This window comes from Staurois parvus, unplaced genomic scaffold (genome assembly GCF_062004578.1).
Source record: "Staurois parvus isolate SC_StPar_1 unplaced genomic scaffold, SC_StPar_1.0 ptg000132l, whole genome shotgun sequence".
Lineage (NCBI taxonomy): Eukaryota > Metazoa > Chordata > Amphibia > Anura > Ranidae > Staurois > Staurois parvus.
This window is the reverse complement of record NW_028317928.1, coordinates 4,953,819-4,971,913: the sequence shown is the minus strand read 5'-3', so window position 1 is coordinate 4,971,913 and position 18,095 is coordinate 4,953,819. Positions and strand designations below refer to the sequence as shown.

Genomic DNA, 18,095 nt, shown 5'->3' with positions numbered 1-18,095 from the left:
CTATACTGAAATCCCAGGCTGATTATAAGAAACACTACGACAGGAAATGGAGAGGAAACCCTTCTCTGAAGATTGGAGATAAAGTTTGGCTATCAACTGCCAATCTAAAACTCCCGTGCCCATCACGTAAGTTGGGTCCAAGGTACATTGGCCCTTTCTGGATCAAGAGGGTAATAAATCCAGTGGCACTTCAGCTGTTCCTTCCTGAATCATACAAGATCCACCCAGTGTTCCACATCTCCCTACTCAAGCCAGCTGTTCCTGATCCTTTTCCAGGGAGAGTAGAACCACCTCCTCCACCAATAACAGTTGGAGAAGAGATGGAATACGAGGTTGAAGCAATTCTGGACTGCAGAAGGCAGGGAAGACAAATTCAGTACCTGGTCAGATGGAAGGGGTACCCACCTGAAGAAAGTTCATGGGAACAAAAAGGGAATATACATGCCCCCAGGCTTCTCCGAGAACTTCATTCCAAGTATCCTGAAAAGATGGCCCAGGTGGGAACCTGGAGGCTGCCCTTTAGGGGGGGGGGGCACTGTCAGGGTCCTATCCACGACAGGAGTTCTGGAAGATCTGGCATTTTCTGCCAAAACTCTACATGGCAGCACAAGGACACATCAGCCTCAGTCTGGTGACAGATGGCCTTTATAAGGAGGCTCATCACTTCCTCTGGTTGTTGGATGATCTCTAGCTCCCCGTGCCCTTTTCCTGTTTCCTGTTTCCTGTGATTCTGACTTGTGATTTCCTGTTACCGACTCGGCTTGCTCCTGGACCTGTTTACTCTGATTTACCCCTGATCTGACCTCGACTTGGCTTACGGATACTCTCTCTCTCTCGCTCCTCTGTGAATGACCCCATCTGACTACGTCCGCTCTGATTCCCACCTGGTACCTGACCTTGGCTTGAACCGACTACCCAGTAAACATCCAAATCCTGGAAGGGCTTGCATACCACGCACAGGCGCCTCCTGTCTGCAGACCTATCTCCGTGCACCAGCTGTACTTCAGAGTGGACCACCAACCAGCACTCCTACAGGTGACCTGTGCAACTTTGGGCCTGACTCACACTGTCCCACTCTCAAGGGGGATCGGAACTTAGCCGCAAGGGAAGCCCTTTCTCCATTGGCCTCCATCACCAGGTATGTGATATCAGCCTTCTGCTGTGAGCTTGGTTGAGAGTTCTTAAATATGTAAGGGGTGGGGACACCCAGGGACATCATACATGTGACCCCACCCCATGTGACATTAATGATGTCACACGGGGCGGGGTCACTTGGATGATGCCGCTGTTTCTGCACTGGGAGTCACAGAGGATTCACATTGTGGAAGTTTTTTTGGACTTTTTTTTGAATTTATTATTAATTACACTGGACTTATATTTTACAATGTTTTGTGGGCACTATTATATCATATATAATTTGTTTGTTTATTTTTTGTCACATATATTTTTATGTCACATTTAATTTGTCACTTAATATTTGTGTAAATGAGTTTGCACATAGAGACCATCAAAAGGTCTTAATGTGACACATATATATAATGCGCCGCTAATTGTCACCAATATTAGGAGTGGTATTTTTTGGAATAAGTTTTACATAGTATTTAAAGTGGCAGTTGATTTGATATAATATTGAATATTTAAAAGCATCAATTGGCGCGATTTAGTGCTTAACATACTTTTAAGAATCACTCTATAAAAAAATTCAACATTTTGTGGCTATCGTGGCACAAAAAAGCAGACAAGATTGGTTCTTGAGAAAAGAAAAATGGGACGACCATCAGGTGGTAGGAGGTCATAACCCAACTTATACCATAGTGCCATGTCCCTATTAATTGCTAATGGAGAAAAGAATATTGAGTGGACTTTTTAGAGACAAAGTACACCAAAAAATTGGTTCTTGGTCAGCTCCAAAGGTGCAACATTCAGATGTACAATCTGTGGATCGGCTTTAATGTGTCTATCAAACAGGTGTGATAAAGATGACATCACCAGAGAAAAGTATTTTCTAAAAGGGGAGCTAACACCCTGTTATAACTTTCCCCTTACCATGCTATATTGGGAACAGAGCCATCTAGTGGTGGGCAGTCTAACAGCACCTGACAACATATGAATAAGTTCCCAGTCACACTGGGTGCGACTTGGCATGTGATTTGCATGCCATGCCACTTGCTAAGTTGCACCCTATTGTCGGCAATCAGAGCAGTCATATAGTTGCGGTTCCAACTTGGTTGGAGCAGCACCAATTTCTAAAGTAGTACATGCACTACTTTTTGTGTGATTTGCATAGACATCTATGTCAGATATCTTGCAAATCACAGCTAAAATCGCAATGACATCTCGACTTTGAATTTATGCGACTTATAGTGAAGTTGCATGATTTCAAAGTCGGGATCAGTGTGACCCGGGGGGGGGGGGAGGGGTAACTCACTTTGCAGACAAGTCAGAATGGCAGCATTTGATATAAGATAATATAATAATAATTTTTCAGCCTCATTGACTAACATTTCATGACCACATTAACGTATTAAAGGGATAGTGCACAGTGAGATGCCAGAAACTTGAATCTCTTATTGAATAGTCAACTGGAGCATTCTGATGTGTTTCATGCTACGGCACAGAAATTTCTAATCAGTAATTGGACACAGCTAGAGCTGACCATACACCAGTAGGATTTCATTCATATGGACATTCTGAAATATCATTCATCAGAGCACTTCATTCCCTGTGATATACCAGGAATTTGAGCCGGTATATCAGTATGATGACTGCAGCGGCAGGCGTCATCCCGGTGTTGTTTTCTAGAGCCAGCAGGCGGCATCCATGTAATAATGATAGTTATATAGTTAAATAGTTAATCTGGTTGAAGAAAGACAAAAGTCCATCCAGCTCAACCAAAAAAAAAAAATAGTTTATAATCCTATACCCACAATTGATACAGAGGAAGGCAAAAAACCCAGCAAAGCATGATCCAATTTCCTTTATGATCTCCTAAGAGGCAATCGGACATTCCCTGGATCAACTTTACCTATATCATACATGATAATGATCACTGTGGCTAACTGCTACATGCAGTGGAAGGGAATGACCTACCCTTCTGCTGCCTTCTGCCCCTTGCTTGGGCTCTCTCATCCCACCGGGAGAGCTGAGCTACCAGTTGGTGCATCCACCGGCTGGCCAGATACCCAATGAAAGCCGGAACTGGAAGTGACGACTACCAGGGTCATTACCTTCTTCATCGTTTTTATAAATAAGATACTACACTATACTGTAGTTCTTTCCTTTTGGTTTGATGGTTTTGTGTTTCTGGATGGATGCATCAAGAACAATGGAGATTGGGGAAGAGCAATAGCGGAGTGGCATTACTGGTTTGGAGGATACTCAATATCCTGCAGTGCTTCTTGACCTTTAGTAATATAGAGGTCACTGGATGGTGGTGAGTGTGCACTTCTCACAGAGGGGGGGAATCGAGGTGGCACAATTGCAAGATTTGTTATTAAAGGCACAGGGGATTGTAATGCACGGTGTGGTAGACATATTGCATATGTTGGACAGGTAATTGTTTAGGATGGAGAGAACAAGTAGTGGAGAGTTTTGTATCTCGATGCACACTTAGACTATAGAACCTATTAGAGCATTGGAAATCTATATTATATTTTAAAAAAAGTCTTCTACATACTTACTCTTGTTCACAGAGAGATAAGTTGATGGTGCCAAGAAAGAAAATGAGTAACAGGGATCTCTTCAAGGTGAACATCTTTGAGCTCTCTGGATAATTTGGATTCATAGAAAGAAAAAGAAGACAAAATTGAAAATATGACTCAAAAATATTACTAGGCCCCCGTATTATTAGGTGCACGTAAAATGGTTGTTCCATTACAATAAAAAGTACAATGTTTGCTTGAAATCATCATAAAGAATCGCATACACCTGGCACCCATTATGGGCAGGTTGAGTGTATTTTTTAATGACATGGATTTACTTGATGCTTTCTGGACCTTACTGGATCTGGCTACCCATGGATAAAATAAATAATTGGGGGTCTTGACCTATCTTGTTCCTCAATCCCAAAAGGAAGAGCACAGCGGGTTCCTAGGTGTCATAAGAGCTGGGTCACAAGAACCAAAGTTCTAGTCTCCATTTCCAGGGCTTTCTATCTTAAAAAGAAATATGTTTTGCCTCACCTTGTCTACCCACTCTGGGCCTCACTCAAGTAGTGCTAAAGGATGTTAGATGGAAAATAATTGTATTGTATATGAATCTGCTTTACTAACTGGACTAAGAGTTTCATTAAGGTTTGTCTTGTATGGATGGGAAGAGTCCCCAGATAATGGTCTCTATGATTTTAATTTGTTCCAGGTTTATAGAGAAGGAGAATGAGACTATTGACAAAAAAGTTAACAACCTCCCCCCCCCAAAAAAACCACACAAAACAGGCAGACTGGATGGACCACTCGGTCTTTTTCTGCCATCACTTTTCTATGTTTCTATTGAAATTATGTGAAAATGGTTGATCATTATATGGAATAGAAATAGCTTTCTACTGTACTATTTCCTAATAAGGTTTAAATATATGTGATAGAATATGTAATAATATTTGGGTCAAATGATTGATATTGCAATTCATTGAAAGTGTGTTAGGTTTTACTATGTACTGAAGGGCAATATCCCATGCCCCTCTTCTACTGGTCAGCTGGTAACAAAGATTTGAATGACACCATGTGCAACATGTAGTATCTGCTCTGTACCAGAATTGTTCTCTAACATCCGGACACACATTTCCACAAATCTGCACACACAAATCTGACTTAAGCAAAGTTATTTTGTTTCTGCTAAAACTTTATATTTATTAGGTTTTTTATTTTGTTACATTTACTAATTAAGTACAAAATTCCTGACAAAACACATTTTTTATTTTTATACAAGTAAATAAGTTAGAGAAAGGACCACTGATCAGACTGCTAACGGGGACTTATTACGGGACCCCAGTACGAGCTGTGGAGGAACTTTAGAGAACCAGATCGTACAATTTTAATTTTAATCAGTACAGTTTTCTTCCGAAAATACAATACAAATACATTACATCACTTACGAATTTTCTTTCTGTCATACGAGAATTTTCGTAACTATAGTAACTTCTTTACTTTCAAAGTGAGACTAGCATTCAAAAAAAAATGGATGATCATTCGTCCAATATTCTCATCGTGTGTACGGGGCTTAAAGCGGTAGTAGACCGCAACTTGAAAAAAAAATCCCCTGGAAGGTAATGTCATAATGTGTTAGGATGCATCGCATACTAGCACATTATGCAGGACTTACCTTAAAACGAACCTCTCCAGCAGTGCGGCGTCCCCACTGCAATGGCTTCCATCTTCAGCCAGTCTTCCTTGCGGGTTCGTGAGTTTTGGACGCCTGAGTGGCCGAGCCTCACTGATGTCACTCCCGCACACGGGAGTCTCTGGACACGGCACAGTGCTCTGAAGCTCCTTCAGAGCGCATGTACCAGTGGACAAAAAGAGCGAATATCTCCTAAGCGGTGCATGTTTAGGAGATATTCATTTTACCTACAGGTAAGCTTTATTGTATGTTTACCTGGAAGTAAAAGATACAAAAGTGGGTTTACTTCCAGACATCCCTGGTTTCTGGGGACCGGACCATGTAAGGTTAAATAACATTTATTAATATAAATAACTCCTTTGACTCTGGAGTGGATTCAAATATGGTGGGTTAACACAGGGGTTAAAATTTCGAGTCCAGACCTACTAGCCGGTCACAAAACTTACTCGCCACCAGTTGCCCCACCCAACCTTGCCCAGGTCCGCCCCCCCCCAACCCCACCCCCGGCCTGCCCCAACCACACCCCCTTAAAGCTTATGAAATTAAATTTTTCTTTAGAATAAATAGTCCGAAATATAAAACTGTACACAGTATGTATATCCCAGCTCCCCTGTACTCCATTATAGTGATGTGACATGTACACAGTATGTATATCCCAGCTCCCCTGTACTCCATTATAGTGATGTGACATGTATACAGTAATGTATATCCCAGCTCCCCTGTACTCCATTATAGTGATGTGACATGTATACAGTATGTATATTCCACCTCCCCTGTACTCCATTATAGTGATATGACATGTACACAGTATGTATATCCCAGCTCCCCTGTACTCCATTATAGTGATGACATGTATACAGTAATGTATATCCCAGCTCCCCTGTACTCCATTATAGTGATGTGACATGTACACAGTATGTATATCCCAGCTCCCCTGTACTCCATTATAGTGATGTGACATGTACACAGTATGTATATCCCAGCTCCCCTGTACTCCATTATAGTGATATGACATGTATACAGTAATGTATATCCCAGCTCCCCTGTACTCCATTAAAGTGATGACATGTATACAGTAATGTATATCCCAGCTCCCCTGTACTCCATTATAGTGATGTGACATGTATACAGTAATGTATATCCCAGCTCCCCTGTACTCCATTATAGTGATGTGACATGTATACAGTAATGTATATCCCAGCTCCCCTGTACTCCATTATAGTGATGACATGTATACAGTAATGTATATCCCAGCTCCCCTGTACTCCATTATAGTGATGTGACATGTATACAGTATGTATATCCCAGCTCCCCTGTACTCCATTATAGTGATGTGAAATGTATACAGTAATGTATATCCCAGCTCCCCTGTACTCCATTATAGTGATGTGACATGTATACAGTAATGTATATCCAAGCTCCCCTGTACTCCATTATAGTGATGTGACATGTACACAGTATGTATATCCCAGCTCTCCTGTACTCCATTATAGTGATGTGACATGTACACAGTATGTATATCCCAGCTCCCCTGTACTCCATTATAGTGATGTGACATGTACACAGTAATGTATATCCCAGCTCCCCTGTACTCCATTATAGTGATATGACATGTATACAGTAATCATAGTTATGTATATCCCAGCTCCCCTGTACTCCATTATAGTGATGTGACATGTATACAGTATGTATATCCCAGCTCCCCTGTAATCCATTATAGTGATATGACATGTATACAGTAATCATAGTAATGTATATCCCAGCTCCCCTGTACTCCATTATAGTGATAGGACATGTTGTATACAGTACTTACTGTCACCCAGAGTCCCCTGTGGCGGTGGAGAGCGGACCTCTCCTGCACCTGTCCCCTTGGCGGCGGTGCCGCAGAAGCCGAAAACCAGAAGTTGTAAACCGGAACTCGGCTTCACAATGAGGCTTGGAGCACAGGTGCAGTCGCTCCATGCTTCATCTGTGCTCACCGTTCGCAGCTGCTCACCACAGAGGAATTTCTCCTCGCATTTGGCAAGCGGCCGAGCGGCTTTTTTCAAGCCCTGGGTTAACAGATGGGGTATTGGAGGTTCAGTCAAGCCAGTCCTCATTGGTTGAAGCAGTGGGATGGAAGACAGTGCAGCTGTAGTAATCCTGCATTAATAATCCTTTATCCCTTTGGACATGGCACAGTGCTCTGAAACTCCTTCAGAGCGCATGTGCCAGTGGACAAAAAGAGCGAATATCTCCTAAGCGGTGCATGTTTAGGAGATATTTATTTTACCTACAGGTAAGCTTTATTGTAAGCTTACCTGGAGGTAAAAGATACAAAAGTGGGTTCACTTCCAGACATCCCTGGTTTCTGGGGACCGGGCCAAGTATGGTTAGCATGTCCGCCTGGCAGTACTAGGGTCGTTGGTTCGAATCCCAGCCACGACACCACCTGCCTGGAGTTTTCATGTTCTCCCTGTGCCTGCGTGGGTTTCCTCCGGGTACCCCGGTTTCCTCCCACACTCCAAAGACATGCAGGTAGGTTAATTGGATCCTGTCTAAATTGTCCATAGTATGTGTATGTATGAATGTGAGTTAGGGACCTTAGATTGTACACCTCTTGAGGATTAGGGACTGATGTGAATGTACAATATATATATATATATATATATATAAATATATATATGTAAAGCGCTGCTATATAAGTACCTAAAATAAATAAATAATAAAGAACTCCCTTGACTCTGGAGTGGATTCAAATATGGTGGGTTAATGGTAGGAGAATGGTAGGGTTAATAGTAGGAGAGTAGATGGGGTACTGGAGGTTCAGTCATGCCTGTCCCCATTGGTTGAAGCAGTGGGATGGAAGGCAGTGCAGCTGTAGTAATCCTGCATTAGTAATCCTTTATCCCTTCTCATGCTGGGTTGGTCTGGGGTTGGGGACACTGGAACATTTGTCTTGAGTGATGTCTGTTGAGGCTGACTCTGTCCGTACTGACAGAAGTATGACTGCCGACCTGAGCACAGCCACTTCCGGAGAAAGAATTGGAGACACATTTTATCCAGAGACAACAACCTGAAAGTGGGATCGGTCCCCAGAAACCAGGGATATATGGTCATTTTATTTTAAGTCAAACTGACTAAACACTTAAGCCCCGTACACACGATGAGAATATTGGACGAATTATCATCTGGTTTTTTTGCATGCTAGTCTCATATCGAGCATATAGAGCTGAACTAAAGTGTCAGGGCCAGATTTACATCTCAGGAGCCTTTAGACAGAGAATTCAGATGACCCCCCCCCAATAAAAAAAAGAAAGATATACTTTTTTTCTTCATAAAATATTTGTATATGTGTGAAGGAGAATGCTGCGGACTTTGATGTAAAGGGGAACTGTGATGTAAGGAGGTCTCTGGTCACCAGAGCCTTCCTTACATAAGAGTCCCCAGAGATCCTCTCAACATAGCTCCCAACTTGTGAACTTCAGAAGGAGGGACACCTGAGAATGGAAGTGTCCTGTAGTGTGCCTAATGCACTGTGACAAAATGGGTGTGGCCAAATGCTTGACAGTGGGAGGGGCTCAAGGGGAGTGGATAAACAAAACCCAGGCTTTCTTGTACCTATAAAATATGCTTTGATTGCTGTGCCACAAGCAAGAGTCTCACGGACACAACCCCAGCACAATCATTTCAAACATTAAATAAATAAACTTCCATTACAAATGATATTTTAGAAATTGTGGAGCGTTACATAAAGTGCTGAAAGATACAAGAGTGCATTGGATACAGAGTGTAGGGTTCAGGAATGTGTAATGTACAGAGTGCAGGGTTCAGGAATGTGTTATGTATAGAGTGCAGGGTTCAGGAATGTGTTATGTACAGAGTGCAGGGTTCAGGAATGTGTTATGTACAGAGTGCAGGGTTCAGGAATGTGTTATGTACAGAGTGCAGGGTTCAGGAATGTGTTATGTACAGAGTGCGGGGTTCAGGAATGTGTTATGTACAGAGTGTAGTGTTCAGGAATGTGTTATGTACAGAGTGCAGGGTCCAGGAATGTGTAATGTACAGAGTTTAGGGTCCAGGAATATGTTATGTATAGAGTGCAGGGTTCATCGAATGTGTTATGTATAGAGTGCAGGGTTCAGGAATGTGTAATGTACAGAGTGCAGGGTTCATCGAATGTGTTATGTATAGAGTGCAGGGTTCAGGAATGTGTTATGTACAGAGTGTAGGGTTCAGGAATGTGTTATGTACAGAGTGCAGGGTCCAGGAATGTGTAATGTACAGAGTTTAGGGTCCGAGAATATGTTATGTATAGAGTGCAGGGTTCAGGAATGTTTTATATGCAGAGTGCAGGGTTCATCGAATGTGTTATGTACAGAGTGTAGGGTTCAGGAATGTGTTATGTACAGAGTGTAGGGTTCAGGAATGTGTTATGTACAGAATGCATGGTTCATTGAATGTGTTATGTACTGAGTGCATGGTTCGGGAATGTGTTATGTACAGAGTGCAGGGTCCAGGAATATGTTATGTATAGAGTGCAGGGTTCAGGAATGTTTTATATACAGAGTGCAGGGTTCATCGAATGTGTTATGTACAGAGTGTAGGGTTCAGGAATGTGTTATGTACAGAGTGCATGGTTCAGGAAAGTGTTGTGCACAGAATGCATGGTTCATCGAATGTGTTATGTGCAGAGTGCAGGTTCAGGAATGTTTTATGTACCGAGTGCAAGGTCCAGGATTGTGTTATGTACAGCGTGCAGGGTCCAGGAATGTGTTATGTACAAAGTGCAGGGTTCAGAAATGTGTTATGTACAAAGTGCAGGGTCCAGGAATGTGTTATGTGCAGAGTGCATGGTTCAGGAATGTGTTATGTACAGAGTGCAGGGTTCAGGAATGTTTTGTGTACAGAATGCATGGTTCATCGAATGTGTTATGTACAGCGTGCAGGGTCCAGGAATGTGTTATGTACAGAGTGCATGGTTCGGGAATGTGTTATGTGCAGAGTGCAGGGTTCAGAAATGTGTTATGTACAGAGTGCAGGGTTCAGGAATGTGTTATGTACAGAGTGCAGGGTTCAGAAATGTGTTATGTACAGAGTGCAGGGTTCAGGATTGTGTTATGTACAGAGTGCAGGGTTCAGGAATGTGTTATGTACAGCATGCCAACAAAGTTTTTCCCCTAGTATGTAGTGGGACTTTTAAGGCAACACACCAAAGTAAAAATATGTCATAATTTTTATTACAAATGGTTAAAAAACATTGGATCGTCACAAAAGAACACATCGGGCTAAAAACACCATATATAAGGTGGCTGAACAGGCGATGCAAGCTTGATGTGGAAATGAATCCTCCTTTTTCAACTGATGGAGAGAAGAGGAGAAGGATGTCTGGAAAGAGCTCTATGGGTACATTAGAGAACAATAAGAATCCACGTCCGCAATTATAGGAGTGAGAGAACTACATTCTCATACAGTATAGTACATGTGTTACATACCATCCAATTGTTCTTGGTCTTTCCAAATCACCAATAAATTAAAAACTTCTTTTTATGTCCACCAACATCACCAACCAGCATCCCAAACCAGATTTTCCACAAAGGGGAGTCGCAAAGATTCCGCACATCCAAGTCCATGTCAGGAGTCTCCCAGGAGAAATACATAAGACAAATGACTTGTAATGCTTAATGCCCAAGCTAGGCAGATTTCAGGAGGACTTCTTGTAGTATATAATAGCCCCATCATAAGGGGGAGTATATGTATTTAGAATTGCACAAGCACAAACCCCAGACTCCTCAGTCTTCATAATGTATAAGAAAAAATTCCAAGGCCAAGTGTAATTACCACAAGCACTCAGTGTCCAGAAGGCCCAAAGTCAGAGTCGTAACGTCCTAAGAGTCTTACCAGCATTAAACGCCCGGCATTTACAGGTCATCAGAAATACCACACCTTCTATGTTACAGTCCGCACAGAATTTTGGGAGGAAAGTCTCTCCATTGGGTAGGGTCAATAGTTTGTCTGAATTAATCCAGGGTCATAAATTACATTGGTTACATTTAAGCATTCCTGTAAGACGGGTTTTTAAATGTGATGGACAGGGCATGTAACGACTCTTACCTACTTTATCACGTAAAGATGTAGATTTCCTGAACACTATTTCTGGGTAGTTGCCAATATATTTCTTCAAAGTGGGATCTTCTAGCCTGGACACATCGAAAGAGTAGATCAAGGGGTCCTTCCCATATGAGAAAGATATCATCTATGAAACGATACCACATCGTAATGTGGCTTGTCAGTGACCCCAATTCCTCATTGGTCAAAGAGGTACAGATTGATGTAGGATGGGGCACAACATGTTCCCATCGCTATGCCCTGTACCTGGAGGAAGTGGAAACCCTCAAAATTGAAAATATTGTTGGTCAAATTGTTTTCCAACACCAAAACAATGAATTCATTGAGATTGTAAGTTTGTCTATATGACTGAGAAAGTATATGTTTAATGATCAGTAAGCCTTTGTCATGGGAGATAGAACTGTACAACGCCTCAACATGGATTGCTACAAGTACTGCTTAGATAGTTGGATACCATCCAGATATTGTAGTAAGTGGATGGTATCCCTAATATGTGCTAGGAGGGGTGTTGGGGGGATATGCAATAGGAGGAGTGATTGGAGGGGAATATGTGCATTGAGGGGTGTTGGGGGGGATATGCGCTAGGAGGAAAGATTGGGGAGGATATGTCAAAGGACGAGTGACTGGGGGGAATATGTGCTATGAGGGGGGATTGGGGGATATGTATTGGGGGAAATTGGGGAGGGGGAAAGAATATGTGTTAGGAGGTGAAAAGAGGGGGTATGTGTTATTAGAAAGGATTGGGGAATATGTGCTGGGGGGGGGATTGGGATAATATATGCTAGGAGGGAGGGATTGAATGTGATATGTGCAAGGAGGGCGGATTGGGGGAATATGTGCACGGAGGAGGGATTGGAGGTGGGCATATGTGCAAGGAGGAGGAATATATGCAAGAAGGAGGAATTAAGGAGGATATGTACAAGGAGGGTGATTGGGGGGAGGAGATTTGTACAAGGAGGAGGGATTAGTGTGGATATGTGCAATTAGGAAGGATTGGGGGAATATGTGCAAGGAGGAGGGATTAGGGGGGATATGTGCATGGAGGGGGGATATGTGCAAGGAGGGGGGATTGGGGGTATATGTGCAAGGAGGGAGGATTGGGGGAATATGTGCTAGGAGGGGGATTGGGGGGATATGAGCTTGAAGGGGGGATTGAGCAGTATGTGCTATGAGGGGAGATTGGGGAGTATGTGTTAGGAGGGGGATTAGGGGGAGGGGAAGGATGTGTGCAAGGACGTGAAATTAGGGGGAATGTGCTAGGAGTAGGGATTGGGGTATATGTGCTGGGGAGGATTGGGTGAATATATGCTAGGAGGGCAGATTGGGGGGGTATGTGTTAAGATGGGGAAATGTGCTAGGAGAGGGGATTGGGGGGATATGTGTTAGGAGGGGTATTGGGGGGATATGTGCTATGAGGGGGTTTGGGGGTGATATGCGCATGAAGGGGGGATTGGGAGAATATGTACTAGGAGGGGGGATTGGGGATGGGAGTTTTTGCTAAGAGGGGGTGGGGGATTTGGGCTAAGAAGGGGAATTTGGGGGGTCTGGGTGGGGAGGGAGGATTTGTGCTGGGAAAAGTAATAAGATGGGATGCGAGAATAAGAAATTTGAGGAAAAGAAGATGTGTGCTGGGGGGGGAGGGATTCTATTGGGTAGGGGAGATTTGTGCTGGGGAATTAGAGATTGAGCTGGGAGGTTGGATTGAGTGCCGTAGGTTTTTGTGATTGGGGGGGGGTGTTGGACTAGGAGGAGGAGGATTTATTACATTGTGCTGTTGGCTTGCAGAGGGAATTAATGCTTAGGGGGTGAGTGTGCTGATCAGTACTGTTTGTTTTTTTGTTTTTTGAGGAGGAGAGATTTATGCTGAGACATGAATTGAGGACATTCAGTATATCCCCTCTCCTCACATCACACAGCTGAGATCGGATTTCCTTACAGACACAGCCTCGATCTGTAGTCAGCTAAACACTGTGCAGATGGATGCTGTGTCTGTAAAGGAATCTGATCTCGGCTATGTGCTGTGTGGGCTGCAGGAGAGCTGATTACCCAGACTGTATGCAGTGTAGGGAAGGGAGGGGGAGACCTGCTGAGTGCTCTGCCAGCTAATACTCTGTCCCCTTCTCTGCTGATCAATGTCTTATACCCTGCTGATTCCTGTCCTCAGCACTGCTGACCTGTCAACCCATTTTCCCCACCCTGCTGACCCTTGTCCTCTGTTCTGCTGACCCCCTGCACACTGTCCTCTGCTCTGATAGCTCCCTGCACACTGTCCTCTGCTCTGATAACCCCCTGCACACTGCCCTCTGCTCTGCTAACCCCCTGCACACTGTCCTCTGCTCTGATAGCCCCCTGCTCACTGTCCTCTGCTCTGATAACCCCCTGCACACTGTCCTCTGTTCTGCTGACCCCCTTCACACTGTCCTCTGCTCTGATAACCCCCTGCACACTGTCCTCTGCTCTGATAACCCCCTGCACACTGTCCTCTGCTCTGATAACCCCCTGCACACTGTCCTACAAACTAATGACCTATGTAGACTGCCCTATAAACTGCTCACCCTATCCTCTGCCCTGCTGGCCCCCTGTACATTGCCCTACTGACCTCACATTCTCTGCCCCCCTGAGATTTTACTGCACCCCTGCATCAGACAGTCTAGATTTGGCCCTGGTTAAAAGTCCCACTACATACAGGTGAAACTCTAAAAATTAGAATATCGTGCAAAAGTTCATTTATTTCAGTAATGCAACTTAAAAGGTGAAACTAATATATGAGATAGACTCATTACATGCAAAGCAAGATAGTTCAAGCTGTGATTTGTCATAATTGTGATGATTATGGCTTACAGCTCATGAAAACCCCAAATCCACAATCTCAGAAAATTAGTATATTACATGCAATCAATAAAACAAGGATTGTACATAGAACAAGACCTCTGAAAAGTATAAGCATGCATATGTACTCAGTACTTGGTTTGGGCCCCTTTTGCAGCAATTACTGCCTCAATGCGGCATGGCATGGAAGCTATCAGTCTGTGGCACTGCTGAGGTGTTATGGAAGACCAGGATGCTTCAATAGTGGCCTTCAGCTCTTCTGCATTGTTCGGTCTCATGTCTCTCATCTTTCTCATGACAATGCCCCTGTTTCACCTGTACTAGGGGAAAAACTTTGTTTTTCCAGTAACACATTCCTGAACCCTGCACTCCATACATAACACATTCCTGGACCCTGCACTCTGTACATAACACATTCCTGAACCCTGCACTCTATACATAACACATTCCTGAACCCTGCACTCTGTACATAACACATTCCTGAACCCTGCACTCTGTACATAACACATTCCTGAACCCTGCACTCTGTACATAACACATTCCTGAACCCTGCACTCTGTACATAACACATTCCTGCACCCTGCACTCTGTACATAACACATTCCTTGACCCCGCACTCTGTACACAATGCACTATTGAATCCTTCCCCACTTTATGTAACATTCCACATTTTGAGAAAATCCATTTGTAATGGAAGCTTTTTATTTATTGTTTGAAATGATTGTGCTGGGGTTGTGTCCGTGAGACTCTTGCTTGTGGCACAGCAATCAAAGCATATTTTATAGGTACAAGAAAGCCCTGGTTTTGTTTAACCACTCGCCTTAAGCCCCTCCTACTTTTAAGTATTTGGCCACACCCATTGTGTCATTGTGCATTAGGCATGCTGCAGGACACTTCCACCCTCAACTGTCCCTCATTCTGAAGTTCAAAAGTTGGAATCTATGGTGAGAGGATCTCTGGAGACTCATGTAAGGAAGGCTCTGGTGACCAGAGACCTCCTTACATCACAGTTCCCCTTTACATCAAAGTCCACAGCTTTCTCCTTCACACATATACAAATGTTTTACGAAGAAAAAAATTAGTTCTTACTGTCTTTTTTTTGTTTGGGGGAGGGGGCTCTTCTGAGTTCTCTGCCTATAGGCTCCTGAGATGTAAATCCAGCCCTGACACTTTAGTTCAGCTCTGCAGGGACTACATCTTCAGCAGTACTGGAGTATCTCCTGACCATGCCCTGTCTACCTCGGGCCCCTCCTACACTGACATTCAAGGTTCAAAAATATTTATTGAGGGATGAATATGCCATTGCAACAGAATAGTTGTCAAGAACAATGCACAAGAAGAAAGTAGAGCCAGATGTGGGTCCCTCAACAAGGGATCAGCATTTAGAGTCCAAGAAGGAACTAAAGAACAATGGCAGCCACAATGGTTGAAACCCAGTGAAACACAAGGTATAAAATACCCGACACTTTCAGGGTCCATGGTGCATGTACCATAGACTAAGTGACCATAGCTTTAGTAATAGGAGTATAAAAAGTTGGTGTCTTCCAAGGCCTAGCAATTGTCTGTTTTGTGACTACCGTGGCATAAAAGAGGTAACAAGATTGGTTCCTGGTCAGCTCCAAAGGTGCAATATTCAACATTTTGTGACTATCGTGGCACAAAAGAGCAGACAAGATTGGTTCTTGAGAAAAGAAAAATGGGACGATCATCAGGTGGTAGGAGGTGCCATGTCCCTATTAATTGATAATGGAGAAAAGAATATTGAGTGGACTTTTTAGGAACAAAGTACACCAAAAGATTGGTTCTTGGTCAGCTCCAAAGGTGCAACATTCAACATTTTGTGGCTATTGTGGCATAAAAGAGGAGACTAGAATGGTTCTTGGTCAGCTCCAAAGGTGCAACATTCAGATGTGCAATCTGTAGATCGGCTTTAATGGGTCTACCAAACAGGTGTGGAAAAATAGTACGCTGGCATTTAAATGGGCACTCACCCATGACATCACCAGAGAAAAGACTTTCCTAAAAGAGGAGCTAACACCCTGTTATAACTTTCCCCTTACCATGCTATATTGAGAACAGAGCCATCTAGTGGTGGGCAGTCTAACAGCACCTGACAACATAGGAATAAGTCCCCAGTCACACTGGGTGCGACTTGGCATGCGATTTGCATGCCATGAGACTTGCCAAGTTGCACCCTATTGTCCGCAATCAGAGCAGTCATATAGTTGCGGTTCCAACTTGGTTGGAGCCGCACCAATTTCTAAAGTAGTGCATGCACTACTTTTGGTGTGATTTGCATATACATCTGTGTCAGATATCTTGCAAATCACACCTCAAATCGCAATGACACCTCAACTCTGAATTTATGCGACTTATAATGAAGTTGCATGATTTCAAAGTCGGGATCAGTGTGACCGGGGGGGAGGGGTAACTCAACTCACTTTGCAGACATGTCAGAATGGCAGCATTTGGCCATATTTGTACAGTGAAAGCTTTATACGTAGTGTGCTGCTGTGTTTCATGGACAGAGAATGATGGTAATTTTAAAATAGAGGGAGTTTCCTCCTATACAGCTAATCTTATACGGGAATAACAATTTTAGTATTGCTGCCATGAATTCCAGTGAGCATTGCTGATGGCGGTTTGCTGGATGGAAAATGTTCTATAAATGTTATTAAAGAGAAAGTAAAAGTATAAAGAGTAAGTGCGGACTGATCCATTCTGTATGCTTTTATCTTGATTGGATAAAGTGGAGGATCTCTCCGGATCAGTGGGGCTGCTGAATCCAACTGAGAGCTGATAAGTGCGCTAAGGACATGATTTCCCCCCAACTAATGTGGGTTCATGATATAAAAATGATTAAAAAAAAGAAAAAAACTCAGTGTATGCTCCATCTTTATTATTTATAAGACATCTGTTGTGCAATTAGCTCAATGACATTCCACATCAGATGATTTACAATTCACGTTTCAACATGTTTTCTGTATTTTACACATGATTGTGGGCACAAGACCAGCGGCCGCTTTAACCAACCCTGCTAAAAATCGTTTTTCCACTTCAACATCCCCTCCATCTTCATCATCTCTCCTTTCTTCATTGGCATCTCTCCTGGGAGAAGACACAGTAATCAGTAAATAAAGCAACATTGATTATGACACAAAAACTGCATTTCACTGGGACCACAAATGTGTATTTTTCAGCCTCATTGACTACCATTCCATGACCACATTAACATATTAAAAGAATAGCGCCTAGCGGGATGCCAGAAACTTGAATCTCTTATTGAATAGCCAACTGCAGCATTCTGATGTATTTCATGCTACCGCACAGAAATTTCTAATCAGTAATTGGACACAGCTAGAGCTGACCATACACCAGTAGGATTTAATTCATGTGGACATTCTGAAAAATTATTCATCAGATCACTTCATTCCCAGTGATGTACCTGGAATTTCAGCCGGTATACCGGGATGATGCCTGCATCGGCAGGCGTCACCCTGGTGTTGCTTTTTAGAGCCAGCAGGCAGCATCCATGTAATAATGATAGTTATATAGTTACATAGTTAGTCTGGCTGAAGAAAGACAAAAGGCCATCCAGTTCAACAACAAAAAAAAAAAAGTTAAAATCCTATACCCACAATTGATCCAGAGGAAGGCAAAAAAACCCAGCAAAGCATGATCCAATTTCTTTTATAATCTCCTAAGAGACAATAGGACATTCCCTGGATCAACTTTACCTATATCATACATGATAATGATCACTGCGTCTAACTTCTACATGCAGTGGAAGGGAATGACCTCCCCTTCTGCTGCCTTCTGCCCCT

General features: G+C 43.1%; 1 long non-coding RNA gene across 1 annotated transcript in view; it reads right to left on the bottom strand.

The window, feature by feature from the left end:
* LOC149466211 (uncharacterized) overlaps positions 1-7,162 on the bottom strand; it is a 48,979-nt gene extending 41,817 nt beyond the window's left edge. The window contains exons 1-2 of the long non-coding RNA XR_016312110.1: positions 7,148-7,162; positions 3,681-3,765 (exon numbers count right to left, since the gene is read on the bottom strand). This is a non-coding gene — a long non-coding RNA (uncharacterized LOC149466211). The remainder of the gene's footprint in view (positions 1-3,680; positions 3,766-7,147) is intronic.
* Between the last annotated feature and the right edge of the window lie 10,933 nt (positions 7,163-18,095).